Below are 21,537 nucleotides of genomic sequence, written 5' to 3'. Positions count from 1 at the left end.
CTCTACCCGAGTGGCTATCTAGTGAACGACACTGTAGTCTGTAGTGTAGTATATAGTAAAGTGTGTCAGCACTTAGTAAACAGGAATCGTGTTCCCAGCTACAGAGCAAAAGCTGTGGCTGGACAGGAAATGGCTTCTACTTGGTAGAAGTAAGTGTCTGAAATATTGCCCAGAACTCAAAGCCTTTGTTTTTTCCTGGAAATAAAATAACAGTATAATTCGTTTACACTTTAAAAATAAAAGAGTAGTTTCCTCACTCCCACACTATCACATACAGAAAGTTTAGGTACAAAGTTTAGGCTGTTGCAAGACACGTCTCCATATAGTACATTTATATTCATGTGAAGTACACTAACTTATGTAATTGTATACATTTGTGACTTGCATCGGGATTTGAAACCCGACTCTGCCCCTCCCTAGTTGAAAAACCTCAAGAAATTTACTGCACTTTTCTGAGCCTGTTTGCTCAAATGCAGAACCTCATAGGGTTACTATGAGAATGCAGTAAATGTGTGTATAAAGCACGTGAAGCCATGTCCCACACGTGGCACGTTCAATGTAAATTTCAGTGGTGATTGCTAATCTACTTAGAACAGGGCCTGGCGAGCGGTAAATACATTCTCACATTAGCGGTGATAAATCAACTTTTGCTGAAGTCCATTGGGTGAGATCTGGGATATGTGAGAATTGCCAGGACAAGGGCGGGGGTGGTCTCTGAGCAGCTGGGGGCTGTGCTGCTGGCTGGTTCATGAAACCTTAACGGCTCATCATGCAGGTGCTGATGGGGCACTGTTGCTTTAAGAGAGGAAGTCAAAGATGCTTTTCCTTGAACACCACAAACAAGTGAGACCGTCAGTGCTATGGGAGGGGCCTGGGGATTCAGATTTTTATATTTCACTTGATATGACGTGTTCTAACCTCGCAAGTGCAAGTCCATCCCCTCTTTGAGGCATACTTTCACAGATATATTAGAGTGGCTTGTTGAAAAGAAAAATCGAAGGTGCCTAAAGAACACTGAGGTTTTCTGGGTTCTGGCTTCTCAGGCATGAGAAACTGATAAGGAGAACTAAGACCAGGAGAGCCATTTATCCATTTTACAGAGAGGAAGCTGCAGCCTGGGACGCCACCAGATCACACAGTGGATAAGGAGCCAGGGCTGGTATTTGAACCCAGGTCACCGTGGTCTCCAACTCCAGGGCTCTTTTTTTTCTGATACTTAGGAGTCTTTATTTATTGACTTTCCTATTCCCAGAGAATCATTGTCCAACAGCATCATATTTATCTCGGTGCACACATAAAGCTGGCCAATGAACCCTGAAGTCTAAGTCAGCTGGGGGTGGACTACAGGAAAGTGGAGTCCACGGAGAAGAAAGATATGAGATATTTACAACCTCTTTCCTGACCCTGGGTGGCATTGCCTTTGTATGATGCCTGGAGCTGTAGCCGGCATCTTGAGGCCACGAGGTAAGAATAAACCCCATCGGACGCTGGCCTACCAAAAAGAGGGAAAGAACATAAATGCTCATCGTGTGCTCCTTAGTTTCTCAACCATGGGACCCTGCAGAAGAGCCCGTGTCCTTGGATGACGGAAAATACACTAGATCCCTACTATACGACTGCCAATAGGACAACTGATAGAAAAACTACAGAAGAAGTGACACGTGCAGTGAAATCTCTCTATAGTCACACAGGGGAGGTCTGGTCTATATTCCACAAGGAGAGTGCTACCCAGTGGTGGAAAACAATCTCTCTGTGTGTCCTTTTTCGAAATGGAAGAAAAGCTTTCCCAGAATATCCCCAGCTGATTTGGCCTCATGGTTTATTGACCATGTTTATGTCACATGCCCCGATTACTATATCAATCACTTGACAAAAGGAATGGAATTGCTGTGACTGTCTTAGATCACTGGTCTTCAATCCTGGTTGCCCCATTAGAATCATCTGATGGTGCTTATAAAACACAGTCATGCCTGGGCTCTACCCTGTGGACAAGAGTTCTCTCTCCTTGTCCCATAACTTGAGGTCTTGATTCTGAAAAACTCCTCTTATTTCAGAAGGTCAGACAATTTCTCAAGTTATGAAACTGACTTTGTGATACCCAGGGTGGCATATACAGTCATTCACTCGACAACTCGTCATTGAGTGTCTGCAACAGGACAGAAACTGCTCAGATTGATAGAGATGTTATTCCAATCAATACGGCAGGGAGGTCCTTGAGCTTACGGAGCTTTATATTTTAGTGAAGGGAGACAAAAGAATAAACAGATACCTACAGTAATTTCAAATGGTGTCAAATGCCACGAATAAAGTAAAACAGAAGAATGTCATGAAGAGAGACTGGAGATGGGGTGTCAGTTTATACAGAGAAATCAAGGAAGGTCACTTTGAGACAGAGACACTGGAATTGGGACCTGAATGGCTGCAAGGAAGCATAACATTCTTGGAAGAGGGAGCAGCATTCCTGATTAAGAATGAAGCCTGTGTGTTTGAGGAACACTCATGAGGCCCATGTGCCTGGAACGATGGGGAGCTTGGTAGGAGCTGAAGTCAGAGGTGGGCAGGAGCCTCCTGCCTTAGAAGTTGTAGTGGGTTGACCGGTGGCCCCCCAAACTATATGCCCACCCACAACCTGGAAGTGTGACCTTATTTGAAAAACGGGGTCTTTTCAGATGTAATTAACAGTCTTGAGATGATTTTATCCTGGATTACGGTGGGTCTTAAATCCAATGACAAGTGTCCTTGTAAGATAAAAGAAGAGAAGATACACAGAGGAGAGGTGATATGAAGACTCATGAAGACATTGGAGCACAGCATCTAGAAGCCAAAGAATGCCAAGGATTGGCAGCCGCCACCAGAAGCTGCAAGAGAAGCATGCAGCGGATCCTCCTTCAGAGCCTCCTGAAGGAGCCCAACCTGCTGACACCTTGACTTCAGACTTATGGCCTCTAGAACTGTAAGGGAATGCATTTCTGTTGTTTTAGGGCATCACGTTTGTGGTAATTTGTTACAGCAGCCCAGGAAACGAATTCAGAAGTCACGACTCAAAGTTGACTCAAAGAGCAGCCACTGTTCTGGTCTGAATTGGTGCTACATGTCAGCACCCTGTCCAGCTCCTGAGGAAGCAGGCCAGACTCCTCCGAGCTTGTTCCCTCCCTGAAAACATCTGCCTCTCAATGCTGAACATTCTAGGAAATGTACAAGAGACCATCATTGTGTTGCAATTCAATTCACTTGAATTCACACTGCTTGAAAAGATTACATCTGTATGTTTGAAAATTCTGTTCAATTGTTGAGCATGTCTTGGCATCCATCGTTGCACTGAGCTTAAATTATCTTTCTGGTATTATCAAAATCCAACAGTAGCATTAATTGTGCTGGGCCCAACTCTAATGGCTTCAAGTAATTATTAGCAATTGCTCATTATCTCTTTTGGAAATCCTAAATATATACCTATTTTTTAAGACGTTGACTCATTGGGACTGGAAAGGATACAGACTGCCATTCTTGGGCTAATGTGAATCAGGGCATTGTTCAGGAAAGTAAAAGTCTGTGGGTGTGCAGATGCCAATTTGGAATATTGATCATTTTGATGGGTAGGCTAAGCCTTGGTGGGATATCAAGCCTCTGCTTTCAGATGTGAGGCTCAAAATAAGATGTGGGAGTGAGGAGGGAACTGTTTTACTTTGTTCTCTTAGCCATCTAAGTTTCTCCCAGGGTTGCTTTCCCCTCATTTCTTAGACCCCCATCATCTCGTACCTTAAAACGTTTGAGTGACCTTGACCGGTTGCATCTATGGTTGGTTGACCAGTTGGCTGGGGCTGGCTGCTCTAGGATGACCTCACTCACATGCCCGGTTGTTGGCTGGCAGTTGGCTGGGGTGGAGGTCACGTGTCACCCATCATTCAGCAAGATGGCCTGGGCTTGTTCACATGGTCACTGGGTAAGTTTCCAAGAACAACAGCGAAGCACACAAGACCTCCTAAGACCTCAGCTGGGGACTGGCACGTGCTGTTACCTCCATGACATCCTAGTGACTAAAGCAAATGCTGGGGCCAGCTGGCATTCAACGGGTGAAGAAGTAGACTCCACATCTTGATCAGAGAAGCTACAAGGTCACATGGCAAAGTAATGGATGCCAGGAGTGGTGAAGACTCGGGGACACTTTTGAAATCAATCTAGCATACACACATATTATAGATAAGGAGATCCCGGAGCTCAGGCTTGGGAACACGACGTTATCAATGGGCACACCACTCCCCTTTACCAGTCCTCATGGGTAGGATCATCTTTGCCTGATAGGTTGAAAGTCCATAAAGAAAGCCACTAACTTCCTCTGCTCCTGAATCACTCAGTCTGCAAAAAATCCTGGGATCTTCTGTCTCTTCCCCCTCCTCTCCTGATCCCTGGGTTCAGTTAGCTGCGGCCAGAGCTTCCCAAGCACAGACACCGGCAGCTTCCAGGGCAACAGCAAAGCTTCCATGGATCGGTCCTCCCTCGCCTAAGTTTTTCTTCCAACTAAGGAGTGACGAGCCTCCCCACGCCATTGGAGCCTCATGCCCTTTCTCCACCCCTTTCTCCAATTCTGAGAGGGCTGAGGTCCCACTCTTGTAAGAGATGAACACCCAGGTCTATGCTCAAAGTCAGTTAATGGGAAGAGATGGGGATGGGGTAAAGAGTTGGACCTGATGCCTGAACTGCATTCATTCTTTGTTGCTGCTGGTTGGGAGCCTTTTTTCTTTGCATCTGTGTGAAAAGGAGTCAGGAAAGAGGCTTAGATCTTGGGGAGGAGGGAGAGGATGGCTTTTGGATTTTAATGAAAGGGACCAAAATCAATCCAGGGAACCAGGGCAGAAACAGACACTATGGTTTCTGCTTGCCCAGCCTCAAGTCCTCGGCAACTTCCAGGACCCCAACCTTCCTCTGGGAATCACCTTCCCAGTAACACACATTCTGTCTCTTGTCCACACAAACAGATTTAATGAAGTTGGTCAGAGCCATTGTGAGTCAGCCCTGGGACTCTAGCTAGATGTCTCGGGGAAGAGAAGCTCTCTTTCCGGTGGTTGCTTAGTGGCTAGAATAAAAGGCTGGAACTCTTGGTGGCATCCTGTCACCTCATAAGGAAAGCACATCTGCAGATGAAGCCAACACAAAGGAAAGCGGGGACCAGAGATAGAGGGAGGTGACAGCACTGAAGCACTTGGATCCATCCATTCCTGAAGCCAGTATTACTGAATTATTCAGATATGAGCCAAGTCAGTCCTCTCTCTTTCCCACCCTTCCCCCTTTTCCTCTCTCAGTTTATGCAAGTCTAAGTTGGGTTTCCAACAGCCCTACCTCATAAGGAAATTCAGTCATAGCTCCATCGATCTTTTTCCAAGATTCTTAATCAAAACTCCTCCTTTCTTCCCCAACTACAAAATAAAATTGCCATGCGTATCAGTGAATGCAGAGTCTGTGGTGATGAGAAGGGGGCGTGGATAAGGAAATCGCTGTCTGCAATTAGCTGTGCGTCTGACCAGCCCAAAGCATCCTACTTCTCATACACTCGCCCCTCACACTTTCGCGCACCCTCTTTCCTCTTGGAATCGAGGTGAGATCAATGTGGGCGTGCAGTGTCCCATGGAAGTCCAGGTTTTCAGTTAATTATCTATTGGGAAGAAGGGGTGGTTAGGGTCTTGAGGTCACCTGTGTCTTCAGGAGCCTGATGCTCTCAGACTGCCTCCATTCCAGGCTTCACTGAACCAGTGTGATTGACATTCAGGCTTTCCTGAAGTACTAAGCCACACACACACACACACACACACACACACACGCGTGCGCACGCACACACACACACAGATACAGAGCATTGGTGAATGTAATATAGTTGAATGCATACAAAGAAAACTGACGAACAATTTGAAATTGGGTAATATATGTAATATATGTATTCCTTTTCATTCAAATGTCCATCTTCTCCCCCAGATTTCCACTAGCCCATAGCTGCACACAGTCTTGGTAACGCCTCTCTCCTCTCTTTTTATTCTCCTTACCCCTCCCTCTCAAGAGAAGAGCTACGTATACCTTTCTCTCATTCTACACAAGGAGCATCTCTCTCTCTCTCTCTCTCTCTCTCTTCCTGAAGGACACCGATATCCACAAGCTCATCTTCTACAGCAAATGGCTCTCCAATGCGTTATTTCAGACACTAAAAGAAATTCCTGGCTAGATCTTAAAAATAATATTTTCCCTTTATATCTTCACAGAAAAATATCAGGTAGGAAACATCCAATGGTGGTTGGTTAGATTATAGGTGATTTTTAAAACTTGTATTTCTAATGGTACAGATGAACCGGTTTGCAAGGCAGAAATAGAGAGACACAGATGTAGAGAGCAAACGTATGGACACCAAGGGGGGAAAGCGGGGTGGTGGTGGTGGTGTGATGAATTGGGAGACTGGGATTGACATGTATACACTGATGTGGATAAAATAGATAGCCAATAAGAACCTGCTGTATAAAAAATAAATCAATAAAATTCAAAAATAAATTAAAGATTGTATTTCTAACTAACTTTGGGGAGAAGATAGATTACAGTGTTGCATAAGTATCCCAGGCAAGAAAATAAAGAAGAGTAAAACTTTATTTGTAGCCCACACAGTGGTACTAACCAGTTATACTCAGACCCACAGGACCTGGGTTTCTCTGATAATATGCGGGCTCTGAAAGTGACACCTATGGCATCCAATTCTAGCCTCTCTTTCTGGAAGGACTTCAAGGACACTTTTTCCTGCTAAACATTGACACTCAGAGCTCAGAGCGGTTAAGCAATTTCTCTAAGGTCATACAGCTTGGAGGACTCAAATGTCTGACCCTACACACGATGTTCTTTTCATTACTGTATATTTCTATCCAGAGAGCCTGAAGCTGGACATTCAAGGATCCCAGCCTGTGGAGAGAAGGAGATCTGAAGATGCCGGAAAACACTTGGCCAGGCATCATGTGTGATTCTTATGGGGTTCTCTGACATAAATGGCGAGGGTTCTGATACAGGACACACTGCTAGAGGGATGGATCCCCTCACACTTCACCCCCTCTGAGAAGGTACGCCCAGCATTCTTGATCACCACCAGAAACATTTCACCTGTGTGAAATGATGCTGGGAATGACCTTCAGAACAATTCTTCCTATAAAATTATGTGGCTGAAACATGGCCTTTTAAAAATGAATGTGATCAGACTCAATTTGGCTATAGTCATTCAAGACACTGACTCATCAAACCTTTATTAGAACCAGAGGATTGTCGCCATGGTTTTCTGCCTGGGAGTTTATGATCAAGTCCCCCACCCTCAACTCTGGAGCAAAAGCAATGTAAGCTATGGATGATGTGTCTCCATCTGTGCACATATTTGTGATGATGCGTTTGATCGAGGGGGCAGGAAAATAGATCCCACACTGGGGGAGGCAGATAATCCTTCCCCAGATTCTTCCTCCAAGTTCTGGGCTCTATTTTATGTGGAAGACGATTAAGCATCAAATCTTAAAGTGATAGGACCTTGGTGATAACCATGCAAAAGCGGTGGTATAATGCAGCCGCTAAGAACTTGAACCAGACTGTCTGGCTCCTTTGATCATTCATTTCTGCATTTATTATATACCTACTGTGTGCCAGCCACTGTTTTAAGTGCTGGGTCTCTAGCTGTCACTAAGATAGGATCCTTGCTTTCGTAAGGTTCCAAGTCAAGTTGAGGAAGAGAGAATATGAGCAAAAACACAGCAGATGGAAGTGAGTGATGTGAGGAAAGCAAAGCTGGGGGGTGACGGGGGCAGGGAAGCGCTGTAGGGCAGGGGTCAGGGAAGTCCCCGCAGAAGTGACCTAGCTAAAACCCGAAGGAAGAGAATGAATCAGCGTGGACATTTCTGGGAGATGAATTCCAAGCAGACACGGCTATTTACTAGTGTGACCCTGGGAAATTTCTCAACCTCACTCGGACTCATTATACTCATTTTTGAAATGGGGGTCGTACAAGGCCATTGTTAGGACTGAATGCCTTAATCCGTATGAAGCCACAGCACAGTGGGTGGGGCTGAACCTTAAGAAACTACTGACACTTGCTATTGACCTACAAAACAGCAACACTGTATCGTTCAACTACCTCTGTTTAATAAATGACAACTATTACTGTTCATCATTCCTGTTTATTGAGCACTTGCTATGTGGTAGGTACAGTCCAGTTTACTGTTTCTTAACATGGTCTCTAATCTCTGCACTTTAACCAAGTACACATTATGAGCTGCACTTTCTAGGAGAGGGAATCGAAGCTCTGAGAGGTGAAGTGATTTGCCCAGGGCCACACAGCCAGTAACTGGGACTGTTTGAACCCAAATCAATGCTGCTTCATCCCACTCCCACTGCCTGGGGGATCCCAGGACAGCCCATGTGCCTAGAAGATGCTCACCTGAGATTTGTTGAGAAAATGGAAACTGAGTTCCCTTTCTACTCTGCGATAACCAAGGATGTTTTCAATAACCGTAAAGGCATCCCCAGTCATCCCATAAACTCATTTCTAAGGTGTCATTTTAAAAAGGCTAAGGAGCTTCCTGCAAGTGACGCTGTCACATCTGAGCTGGGGTTTGTTAGAAGACCAAGCTAGAAATCTCTAAAGTTTTAACCTTGAATACACTTTGAAATCACCTTTGATTGGGGCCGGGATAAGTATTTTTTTAAGTTCTCCAGAAGATACTATCGGGAAGCTAGATGTGAGAACCAGTGTCTTAAACAACATGTAACCAGGAAGCCTCTGGCCAGGGCAGCAGGGGATCAGGGCACAGCAGCTTCTTGGCAGGTGGGGGGTTATTCTCTTTAACACACAAGACGTCTACTGCAAGGCTAAACAAATAGGGACCAACACTCCAGAATGACAGTTATTATTTTTTTCTCTGAACTCTACCCTAAGAGAAAGGTAATGAGGGAGAAAACAGTATAGCCCCCTTGGTCAAGAGGAAGAATATTGACTGCAAACACCTGGATCCTTGCTCTACTCCTTACCTGCTGTGTGACCATGAGCAAGTTACTAAACTTCTCAGACTTCAATTTTCTTGGGTGTAAAAGGTGGATATTGAAGCCTTACCCATGAGGGTATTATTCTCTCTCTCTCTGTTTATATTTATATATATAATCACCAATATATAAAATGTCATTATAGTTATTATACATATGTATATTTACTATATATGTGTAATATATAAATATAAAAATATGTATTTATATATTACAAATATATTATAATAAATATTATAATAAATATATTTGGCAATGTGCCTGCCTGATATCTAGTAAGTATTCAAATAATGCTAGCCTTAATTTTTTTAAAAATACAGCAGCAGTTATGAAGCAGGCCCCCGCCCAGCTGCTGCAGTGGGCGCCTTCGCCTGTTGTTGCCCTTTATCCTCACCACCGTCTTGGAGCTGGCTGTCATCTCTGTTTTACAAATGAGGAAAGTGAGGCTCAGATTAGTTAACTGACTGCCAGGATCACACACCTAGGAAGTAGTGAAGCTGGAAATTGGACTCAGTGTCTACTCCACCACTGAGCCTCTCAAAGATTCAGCCTCAAATGTAAAACGGGAAACTACTCCCAGAGCCTGACCAATGTGGGTTAACTGTTCAACCTGATCTCCTTCTGCAGACAGGGCTACGCCTGCATATAAAGAGCATTTTCATTGCCTTGATGGACCCCATTTCTGATGCTTTTTAAGGTTTCTGACAATGAAGGGTAAAGCCGGAGGACATCGCTCATTAAAATTCCCTCTCCTGTGTTCCAGGACAGCTTGTCTGCTATGAATTGATTTAGATATAGAGTTCTGGTGAGTGAAAGGGGAAAAGTATAGAATCAGGGGAAGTCTCTATGATGCATGTGCCTCGGCTGAGGAGAGCTTTCAATAAGCTTTTTTACTCTTCCCCCAATAAGCTCTTCATTAGAGAGTGTGATTCAGTACAGATGGATGGGGCCCAGGAATCTGCATTTTAACAGACACCCCTGGCAATGTGGTGCCTGTAGGCTTTACTTTGGAGCCAGCTATGAGGAGGAGTAACAGGAAGTGCTCGGCGCCCCATTTAAAGCCTCAACTTTGTTCTCTGTGATCCCAGGGGACCAGCGAATGCCGGGCCACTAGCTTCCAGAGACACGTGAGTTGGGAGCCAGTCCCTAGGGTAGCAGCCAGAAAAGTTGGAGTGCTAGATAGGTGTCCAAACCCTTTGATTCTCAGTGACAAGTTGGGAGTTGGAGGTCCCCTCCTGGTTGTACAGGGCTGGGCCAGGGGTGGGATTTATGGCGAGATTAGGTCTCAGCTGTTCCTACCCATTTTGAAGAATTTTCTCAGTCACTCTGTGTGCAGGAGTCTCTTCAGTAGTTTCTGGATTTCTCTCTGAAGTTGATGCGCTCGGTAGCTGTTTCTTCGTGCACCCGTGGGTGGGGGGAGAGTCCGGAGTCTCCTATTCCACCATCTCGATGATGTCGCCCCCCTTCAAACTCCTTATTGAAGACCTTTGGTTGCTTGTACCGCAGCAGGTCCTGGGGGTGCAGTGGTGGGTAAAAGAGACTCGGTTTTGCCCCCAGCTGCGTGCACTGGAGTGCACGGAGGCAAGAGCAAGTGCCCCCCAAATACACACGGTGACTCCAGACAGTGGCAAACACCTGGAAGAAACTAAGCTGGGATGCTGGGGAGCATCGTGAGTGCGCTGCCCGGCCTCCTCTCCCCGCCTGCGAAGCGCATTAGTAACAGCACCTTGCTGTAGCTTTAGCATCGGGGTTACGCCAAACAATAGGCAAAAGGCCTGAATTCAGCGCCTGGCCCCGACTAGATGCTCAGTGACAGTCTGGGTGGCACATCTTCTCCACATCACCGTATCTCGTCTAGAGGTGGGCACTGTTCAAAAACCCCAGTTCAGGTGACCCTGCCAGTGCGTTCCTTTTCCTTTCCCCACAGGACATTTGAAATGGCCAGATGGGCAGAGATGGAGATTACATATCAGTTCCAGTTTATGGACATCGACAGGGCTATTTATTCACTGAGACCATTTTGCATTCAAAGCAATGATCATTACCATTCTTTTATACTCACCATTACCATCTAAGTGTTTTCCAACGCGTCCGCCTGAACAAAATCCTTTGCACAGCCAAAGGCACGCGCCGTGGGCCAGGGTGGTCAACGGAGAGCAGTTGTGCGTTCCAGCCACACGTCCTTCTTCCCCTTCCTTGGACATGGCATGCTCCATATCTCCACAGTGCCTTTGCACAGGCTCTTCTCCACCCTCTTCACCTAGTTAACTCCCACTCAGCCTTCATTTCATCTTAGATGACTTTCCTGATCTCCTAGTCTAGGTCACGTTGCTTTGCTGTCCTCCGTATTGAACATTTCTAATGCTGTAAAGGAACGGGGACCAGATGGCTGTTTCCAAGGTCTTGCAGGGAAGCACATTTAAAAAAATAGCAACAATCAAAGTGAAAGAGCCCCAGACAAAGAGCTCAGAATTGTTTAGTAAATAAAAGAATGGCATTCCCTCTACGCTCCCGTTATGAAAATGCTGAGAGTTTATTTGAAGAATCCCAGGTCTTTTTGGTTTTCTTCTTCTTCTCCTTTTTTTTTTTTTTTACTGGCATGGGAGAGATGAACAGAGCAGAGAAGGCTGGTTATGTGCACATTCAGTTAAGCTGCAACTCACTGAATAAGAAGCCGGAGGAAAAAGAGAGATGGACGTTAGCTTGAGCATCGGCTGTGAACCCGAGCATTGGGCTGGGCTGGTAGCACAGTGCAGTGGATAGGGTATTGGTTCTGCAGCCAGGATGCTTTGGGGTCGAGTTCTGGCCCTGCAACTTCTTATCTGTGACCCTGGACAAGTTACGAAACTGCCCCATAACTTGGTTTTCTCAGAAAAGAGGGGAAAATATGGCTACTTCACTGAGTTGTTGTAAAGAATAATAATTAATGAAGATTCAATAAGCAAAAAAGAGCCAATGATTAAAACAGATGGAAAATGAAGAAAGCCTCGCATACTGTAGATTATGTGGTTTGGGAGAGTCTCGTTGAGAAGAGGACATTTACTTTGAGATCTAGACAGTGAATAAGAGCCAGTGGTGAAAGTAGAAGAGGAATCTTAGAAGGTTAAAGGCCAGCTGTGAAAGGTCCAATGCATAAAGAAGGCTGATATACTCAGAAAGCTGAAGGACGGACAGTGTGACTGGAAGGGTATACAATTCAGACAGAGGTTAAATCACATCATGCCTTAAAGGTCATTGACGGAGGTGGAATTCATTCTAAGGGATGAGTAGGAAATAGGTTGAAGAGGACGGCAAGAGCGGAAGCAGAGAGACCACAGTTGTTGCAGTGGTGCAGGGAGAAGTGGAATGAGGTGGTTGGAGGGAGAAGGCAGGGTGGGGCTGTGTGATGGTGTGTGTGAGGCGGAGAGAACAAAGGCTCTCTGCTTTCTGTTTTGAGCTTGAAGGATGGTGGTACCGACCTCTGCAGGGGGGAGGGCTGCAGGATGAATCAGTGAGCTTTAGGATAAGGTGAAGGTTTCAGTTTGGGGGGTGTTAAGTCTAAGATTACAGTTAGACAGTCAATGGAAAAGTCAAGTAGGCAAAAAAGTTTACAAGTCTGAAGCTCTCAAGGGAGGTCTAGGCTAGAAATACGAATTTGAGAGTTGTCAGCCCGCAGCTTGCATTGAATGCCGTGAGGCTGAGTGGGGACATAGGCGGAATACAGGGAGAAAGAGTACATTGAGGAAAGGAGATTGAGCCTTATGGGCTCTGTAATTAAACACACACACGTACATACACACACACACACCACGGACAATGAACTGGGGGACAAAGCTATTTGAATTCTGCCTCTGCCCTTTACAACCTTGGAAATTTTGTGCAAGTTATCCCCGCCTCTCTGAACCCCACTTCCCTTACCCACAAAACAGGAGAATGTTACATCCCAAGGTTGTTATGAGGATTAGAAATGATGTGTGCTAATACCTTGGGTGTGTCATAAAGGCACTACAAATTATAGGAGGCTTGGGGGCTGCTTTCTCTCCAAGACCCCTCCCTGATCTCCCAGCCTCTGCCCCCAACTCACACCACATGCTTTCCTAATCTCCTTCCAAACCCCCAGTAGCAAAAGGCGGATCATTGATAACTCTCTGTGGAGAGAGATTAGATGACAGCCAGATTTTAAACAGGGAGGTCACATGATCTGTGGGGTTTCTTTGATCTCAGATACTCCTCCACTTTCCTGCCTCCAAGCGATAGCTGCTTATCTGAACAATCTCCAGACATCTCACGTGGAAAAAAAATAGACCATTTGGGATGAGCCACTTTCTAAGCTGCGTGCTAATAAGTGGTGTTCTCGTTGTTAATATATTTGCTTTCAAATCAGCAAGAATTCTGATTGGACCGTGTAGATGGGGGACAATATTAGCCAGTGGTGTGGAGAAAATAAAAGCTATTCTTAGAAAACCTCTCTTTTGATTAGACCCTGATGCTTACTGGGTAGTTGATGTCAGTAGATAATCTTGAGGGATGTCAGTGGGTGTTGAGGGGCTGCAGAAGGCGGAGGAGAACGAATGTGTCTGTACGTAGCAGAGTGCTGGCCACACCTCCTCCTGTAGGCCTTTCTCACCTCCAGCCTCTCTCAGCCTGTGCTTCCACCACTTGACCCGCATCGGGCGCTTCTTAAATATTGTGCGTGAGGCCAAAGGGAAGGTGATGAAGAGCTCAGGCTCTGGGTCCACACAGGTTGGGCTCAAATGTGGTTTTTCTTTCTTTCCGTTTCCCATGTGACCTTGAGCGAGACACTAATGACTCTGGATTTCCATGTCCTTATCTGCAGCCTGGGAAAAATGATGCCACCTGCCTCAGAGCTCGGTTGTGAGGATTAAATGGGACGATTGTGTAAACGATTAAGGCTCTTAGTGGGAATGTGGTGTCTGCTCCATAACTGTCCGTTTTTGTCATCGTATTTAGTGATCCTCTTACCATTTAAAGCAGGTGCTAATGTTATCTCTCCCCCGTCCCCCTTTCTCCCAACTTACCCAAACTGATGCTCAAAGAGGTTAGAGGATCGCTCTGGAGATACAAAGAAACTGATCTGGGATTTGAATCTGTCTTCCCCATTCACGAGGCTGGTGTTGCTTCTTCTACACCTGTAACCTTGAAAGTGGGATGGAAAACTAATGACCAAGCCACCAGGAAGACTTGTAACTGACTGAAGGATAGTATCCTAGGGTGTGTGTGGGTAGAGGGGTGAATAGACAGGTCAAAGAGCCACAGTCAGCCTGAAGACATGCCCACCGTGTTCAACAAGGCACATACACACGTTCAGCAAATACTGATTGAACTTCCAGAAGTACCACAAACTGGGCCAGACACTGAAATGAGTAAAAGGTGACTCAAGGCACTGCCTTTGTGGAACTTACAATTTAGTGGGAGGGGCTGGTATAATGCATATAATCACCAAATAAATGCAAAATTACAATTGAAATAATTTCTACCCTGAGGAAGTAGAGAGTCCCTGATACACACACACACACACACACACACACACACACACGCACACGCACATGCACACACACACACCCTGGGTCCCTGACCTAGTCTGAGGGCTTGGAGAAAGCTCTCCTGAGTAATTATAATTGTTATTATGTAATAAGAGTTGTTAATGCTTTTACAGCATTTCTATGTGCTGAGACACTGAGCTTTCTTGTTATGCTTTACATATTAGCCTTACAGCAGCCCTATTATATATTGCTACTAGTGTGCCCATTTTAGAGACGAGGAAACTGAGATCCAGAAAGGTTAAGTGATTTGTGTGCTCAAGGTCATGCAGTCAGCACATGCAGAGCTGGACCAGGCAGTTGGCTCCAGAGTCCGTACTCTTAACCATCCTGAGATCTGAAGGTTGTGTAGGCTTTAACTAGACAGAGGAAGGAGGTAGAGGACAGCACGCCCAGATTCCCTTTTCAGCAGGGAGCTCACAGGGTGCTCGGGACTGAATGCAGCTGAGTGGAGCTAGAGCTCAGGGAGCCGGGAACGCAACCAGAGAGTGCACTGGAGAGAAAGGCGGAGGCGGACCAGGAAAGGCCTCCAGATCACGGTAGAGGCTTTGGTCTTTACCGGAAGAACCATGGATATCCATGGAGAGTTTTTAAACGGGGAGGTCACATGATCTGCATTTATTAAAAGTTCACTCTGGCTGTTTTGTGAAGCACAGGTTGCAAAAGAAGCAGCAGGGAGATCGATGCTGAGAGCATTCCATCATCGTCCAGTATGAGATGATGGAGGCCTGGACCAGAGGGGCGATGGCAGAGTCAGAGAAAAGCTGACAGATTAAAAAAAAAAAACCCTTAGGAGGCGAAATGGACAGGGACTTTTTGATTAATTGGTTCTGTGGGTGAGGGAGAAGGAGAAGTAATCGTTCCCTCATTGGATCGAGGGCATAGAGAGCTGTTCGCCAAATCCAAGGCTGGTCCAAAGACAAAGGAAGAGGGAGACATTTGGCAACAGTTTGGGATCTAAAGTGACTCAATAAGTTATAATTTAACTGGGATAAGATAAATTCTTGCAACTGGGCCCCAAATAGCCCCTGTCCCAGAACATGGTAGGGGTGTTATTTCTAAGCAGAGCACATAGCGGGGCAAGACCTCGGGGTCCGAGTCAACTAGAAATACTGTATGAACTGTCCGTATGACATGCTCTCCCAAACACTCATATTGTCACAGGTTGTGATGACATGTACAATTCTGCCGACATACATTCAAGGAGTTGACAGACCGCACCGTGTCGTGATGGTGTCCAGGGCACTGACAGGGAAACGTGTAGCATTGTCTGAGCATTTGTTTTGTATCAAGCACTTCGCACACATAACCTCTACGTCTCCTCCTGACCTTCTAATATGGTAACCCTGTTGACGAGGGGACAGCAGCTCAGATATTTAAGTGACTTGTTGAAGGTGGTGCATCTCGCAAGAGACAGAGAAGAAATTTTAATTTGGGTCAATGTGATTCAAACTGTTATGCTTTTCCCACTATACTGTGTTGCTTCTCAAGACAAAAGACAAAATGCGGATAAAATGGGAGGATACATAGCTTCGAAAATACAAACTTGGTGGAACTGGATATTTATTTTCTGATACAGATACCTCATCTGTGAAAAGGGGATAATAATGGTACCTACACCCTAGGGTTATTTTACGGATGAATGATATATTGCCGGTAAAGCACAATCCTGGGTCTGACACACGGTCCTTGAGAATATGAGTTTTTATTACCATTATATTATTATCATCATCATGATTGTTATTGTTGAAAGGGAACTGAACTTAGCCTAGGTGAGTCCAGAAGACAAGATGAAGGCGAATGGGTAGACATTATAGAGAGGCTGGTTTGTCTCAATGGTGCCGGGAGAGACTTTCAAACAGGTGGAGCCTGATCTACTGCGCGAGGAATAGCCTCAGGAAGTGGTGAGCTGTCTGTGACAAGAGGTGCCCAAATCTAGGCTAGACAACCACTTATGGAAACAACACATGAAAGATCTGCTCATCACACTGAGCTATACAACCTCCGTTGGCCCTTTAAGCTGAAAGTCTGATTCTACCTCCCCCACCTGCTCTAAAGTGACAACTTTGGTTGTGACGTGGCGTAAATCTAGGGCGCCTGCTCCAAAAATAGCTGCCCAGTAAGGCAGGAGGAGGAGTTGGGGCTTGTGTACGTCACCTTCCCTTGGATTCAATCCTTATGTATGTCACAAGGGCTAAAGAGACAGTCCCTCCGACCCAGCCCTTGACTTTCCGCGGCGTCTCACCTCGGGCAGGTGCCACCTGCTCCATCTGCCCCTGAGAGACCCAGCTTATGGCTGCCCCAAGGGGAGGACCCCCTACCTGTAGCCATGGCCTACCCTCTTTAAGGCACTGATCCAGAATTTCAAGAAGTCATCCTTGTGAAGGAGAAGCTGGGCTTCTGCTCTTAAGAGCTTAAGGCAAATTCACCCTTGAGAGCTCTTGAGGCCTCATATAAGGGATTAATTGATATTCAGCAAAATGAGAGCCCCTTTAAGATAGGGATTATATTTTATTTGTCTTTTTTTTTTAAGAGCCTTTGCTGTATGTGCTCATTTCTTTTTTTTTTATCCTTTTTAAAAATTTTTGGCCATGTTGGGTCTTTGTTGCTGCACACGGGCTTTCTCTAGTTGCGGTGAGCGGGGGCTACTCTTTGTTGCAGTGCGCAGGCTTCTCACTTCAGTGGCTTCTCTTGTTACGGAGCACAGGCTCTAGGTGTGCGGGCTTCGGTAGTTGCAGCATGCAGCCTCAGTAGTTGTGGCACGTGGGCTCAGTAGTTGTGGCTTGCAAGTTCTAGAGCACAAGCTCAGTAGTTGTGGTGCGTGGGCTTAGCTGCTCCACAGCATGTGGGATCTTCCCGGACCAGGGATTGAACCTGTGTTCCCTGCTTTGGTAAGTGGACTCTCAACCACTGCACCACCAAAGAAGTCCCATTTTATTCATCTTTGTATGTCTCACATAATACATGCTCAATGAATATCTAATAAGTGAATATAAGACGAAATGAACAGGCATTTGAATGATGCAATTTATTCATTTGACAAATATGAATCTACTGGGTTTTAATTCAACTTGGTGTTTACATAAGGGTGCAATTTAATACAATCATTAGTGTGTGGTCATAGGTTTAGAAAATATCTCTAGGCTAGGAAGAGTTTCAAAATTCTGGTGGAGGGGTACAATTGATACTGAAATTTCTGTTTCCAGGGCTTGGCTGCATGCAAGATCTGCTCACGTGCAGCAAAAGATGAGAGACAGAAAAAATAGCTGAACCACTTTGGATAAATGAGGTCAGACGTACTTGGCCCTCTCCTACACTCAGCTCTCTCCCCCTCTCTCTCTCTATATATATAGTGGTTTTAAAATATGGCCAAAAATTCTTTGATACTCCCTTTAAGAGGTGAAGCTTAATCCCCACCTCTTGAGTGTGGGCTGAACTCAGTGACTCATTTCCCTCGAATAGAATATGATGGAAAAGCTGGTGGTTCACTTTTGAGACTATTTTATAGAAGGTGTTGCAGCTTTCTCTCTCTCTCTCTGTGTCTCTCTCCCTCCGTCTCATCATCGCTTTCCCTAGACAAGTCAGATATCATGTTGTGAGCACTCAGGCATCCCTGTGGAGAGACCCACGTGGTGAGGAACTGAGGGCTCCCTCCAGCAGTCATGTGAGTGAGCTTGCAAGAGCTCCTCGAGCCCCAGTCAAGCCTTCAGATGCCTGAAGTCCTAGTTACCATCTTGACTGCAACCTCATGAGAGACTCTGAGTCAAAACCACTCAGCTAGGCTGCTTTTAAATTCCTGACCCACTTTGAGGTAGTAAGTGTTTGTTGTTTGAAGCCATTAAGTTTTGGGGCAGTTGGTTTTTTTTTTTTTTTGCGGTACGTGGGCCTCTCACTGTTGTGGCCTCTCCCGTTGCGGAGCACAGGCTCTGGATGCGCAGGCTCAGCGGCCATGGCTCACGGGCCCAGCTGCTCCGCGGCATGTGGGATCTTCCCGGACCGGGGCATGAATCCGTGTCCCCTGCATCGGCAGGCGGACTCTCAACCACTGCGCCACCAGGGAAGCCCGGGGCAATTGGTTTTGTAGCAATAGATAAGTGATATGGTTTTCATTCCCATCCTTGGCACCAAATTATGCAGTAGTTAGGGTCCAATTGGATAAGAGCCACTAAGAGATGACAGATAGATAGAGGCAGATGACAGATTTGTTGACTTGTTACAGGGATTTGACCTCATGCAATTAAACAGTGTCTGTAAGGTTCCTGTCGTCACATCTACTGGTGAAGACTGAAGTCTCCAAGGAAGGCCATCAGGAAGGGCAGATTGATATGACGGGGGAGAAGAAGAGCAAGGGCACTGTGGAACCCATGGAAACGAGCCTGGAACTCGTGATAAGAGAACAGAACTTGTGTCAGTTTCTCACTGCCTCCAACCTTGATGACATGGAGTCCTGCTCGAGAAGCTGACACCCTTTGTCATGGAACTCAGCACACACCTGGACTTGGAGTCCGAGAAGCTGAAGGGGGACTTGGGGTGGGGGATGGTGGAGCAGGTCAGCCTGCGACCCCAGCCCAGTGAGGTGAGCCAGTCAGATAAACAGCAACATGTATGCACTACCCTGACCTTCCAAGCATAAAAACCAATGACTGCTTTCTCCCTCCAAATCTCCCACCATACCTCTCGTAACCCCCAACCAGGAAGGTGACACAGTACAAATCCAACACACTCTCTCAAGTGGTGTCATCCACGACCACAGTTTTTTTGTTTGTTTTAAAGGAATCAATGTTATTTCAAACTTTATTTGGTAATGTTCATTCAACAACGCTTTCCAAGGTTACATTATAAAAAGAAAGAGAGAACAAAATTTCAACCAATCCTTAACAAAGGCAGATATGTATCCATCTAAAACTCTAGCACATCAGATAACAGCCTCAACTGTTAAAGTAAGAGAACATCGTATAGAAAAAATGATGATCTCCTCAGGGAGAACAAAAAGAAAATGTAAGGAATTTCTTGAATCAACTTGGTATATGGGCAGACCTGGCATAGCAACTTAGCTAATTCAAAGTGCTATCAGAGTCCTTCATTAGAGTGAGGCTGTAGGTGACATGTGGGTGAGTGTAATGTGCTCTACAAAAAAAGGAGGAAAATTAGTACTGGAAAATGAAATTAATCAACTTTTTAAACTTTACAATGTGTAATAAAAAAGACTAATGTTTCAAGTCACCAGTGGAGGCTCCAAGAGACTAACAAGTTTATAGACCATCTTCTAAACTATTTGAGGCCTCTTATTCAGGACTGAGCAAAAGGGAAGGTCTTTAGTAATTTGAAGTATGAATAAATAACTAAAAATAGCTAACATTTTAGAGTGTTCCCTTTGTGATAGGCATTTCATTCTTTACATTATCTCTAATTTCTCAAACCTAGAAGGTAGTAATATAATTATTCTGTTTTAGATAAATCAACTGTCTTTGAAAGATTAATTACCTTGTTCAAGGTCATAATGGCAGGAAATGTTGGAGGTTGGTCTACCTCCAAACACCACCCTCTTAAGCCCTATCCTATATTACCACCTGTGCTGACACATGGTAACATGCATTTTGTGGGGCTAACATTAGATAATCCTCCACATCCACAGCTTTAATTATGATCTGTATCTTTCTGACTTCCAAATTATCTCTAGTTCAGTTCTTTTCCTGTGCCTCACACAGTTCATTATCTTAAAAGAAAACACTTCATTGATGTATGATTGACATGTAAAGAGCCGTATATGTTTCATATATACGACTTGATGAGTTTGGGGATAAATACATACCCATGAAACCATTGCCACCATCAAGGCTATAGACATCCATCACTTCCCAAAATTTACTTCTGCCCCTATTGTTATTGTAAGAACACTTAACATAAGATCTATCCTCTTGGAAAATTTAAAGTATCCAATGCAGTATTGTTAGCTATAGGTTCTATGTGTAAAGTAGATCTCTAGAATGTATTCATCTTGCAAAACTGAGATTTCACATCCTCTGACCAACATGTTCCCCTTCCCCCCTCCCCACCCCACTGCCACCCCTGGCAGCCACCATTCTATTCTCTGCTCCTATGGGTATGACTATTTTAGATTCATATACAAGTGAGAACATACGGTATTTGTCTTTCTGTGTCTGGCTTATTTCACTCAGCATAATGTCCTCCAGGTCCATCCATGTTGTCACAAATGGCAAGATCTCCTTCCTTTTTAAGGCTGAATAATATTCCATTGCATGTACATATACCACATTTTCTTTATCCATTCATCCATTGCCAAACATTTGTTTCTATATTTTGTTATTGTGAATGCTGTTGTGAATATGGGGTCCAGATGTCTCTTCAAGGTCCTGATTTCAATTTCTTTGGATATATAGCCAGAAGTGGAATTGTTGGATCATCTAGCAGTTCTAGTCTTAACGTTTTGAGGCACCTCCATACTGTTTTCCATAGTTGTTGCACCAATTTACATTCCCACCAGAAGCGGCTGAACCAGGGTTCCCTTTTCTCCACGTCTGTGCCAACACTTGTTATTTCTTGTCTTTTTGATGATACCCATTCTAAAGAGTGTGCAGCGATATCTCATTGTGGTTTTGATTTGCATTTCCCTGATGATTAGCATCTTTACTAATGTGTCTGTTGGATCACAGGTTACTTGTCTTTAAGGGAAACCTCACAGTAGGGAAATGTAGACATACAAAGGGACAAATAACATGCTACAATGGAGAAATGTCCAAAAAATCATGGGAGTTCAGAAGACAGTGCCTCTAACCCTGGGTGAACCGAGAAAGGATTCATGGGGGTGACACTTGAGCCGGGACGTAAAAGCTAATTGTGTATTTGTCAGATGGTGAAAGAATATGCATGAAGAAGAGGAAACAGTATTTTTAAGGACAAAGGTTTGTTTCGGCTGGATCAGCATCTGTGTACAAGG

This window comes from Delphinapterus leucas, chromosome 15 (genome assembly GCF_059928025.1).
Source record: "Delphinapterus leucas isolate spDelLeu-1000000601 "Yukka" chromosome 15, BTC_Dleu_Yukka2, whole genome shotgun sequence".
Taxonomy (NCBI): domain Eukaryota; kingdom Metazoa; phylum Chordata; class Mammalia; order Artiodactyla; family Monodontidae; genus Delphinapterus; species Delphinapterus leucas.
The sequence above is the reverse complement of the archived record's forward strand: the minus strand, read 5'-3'. Positions refer to the sequence as shown.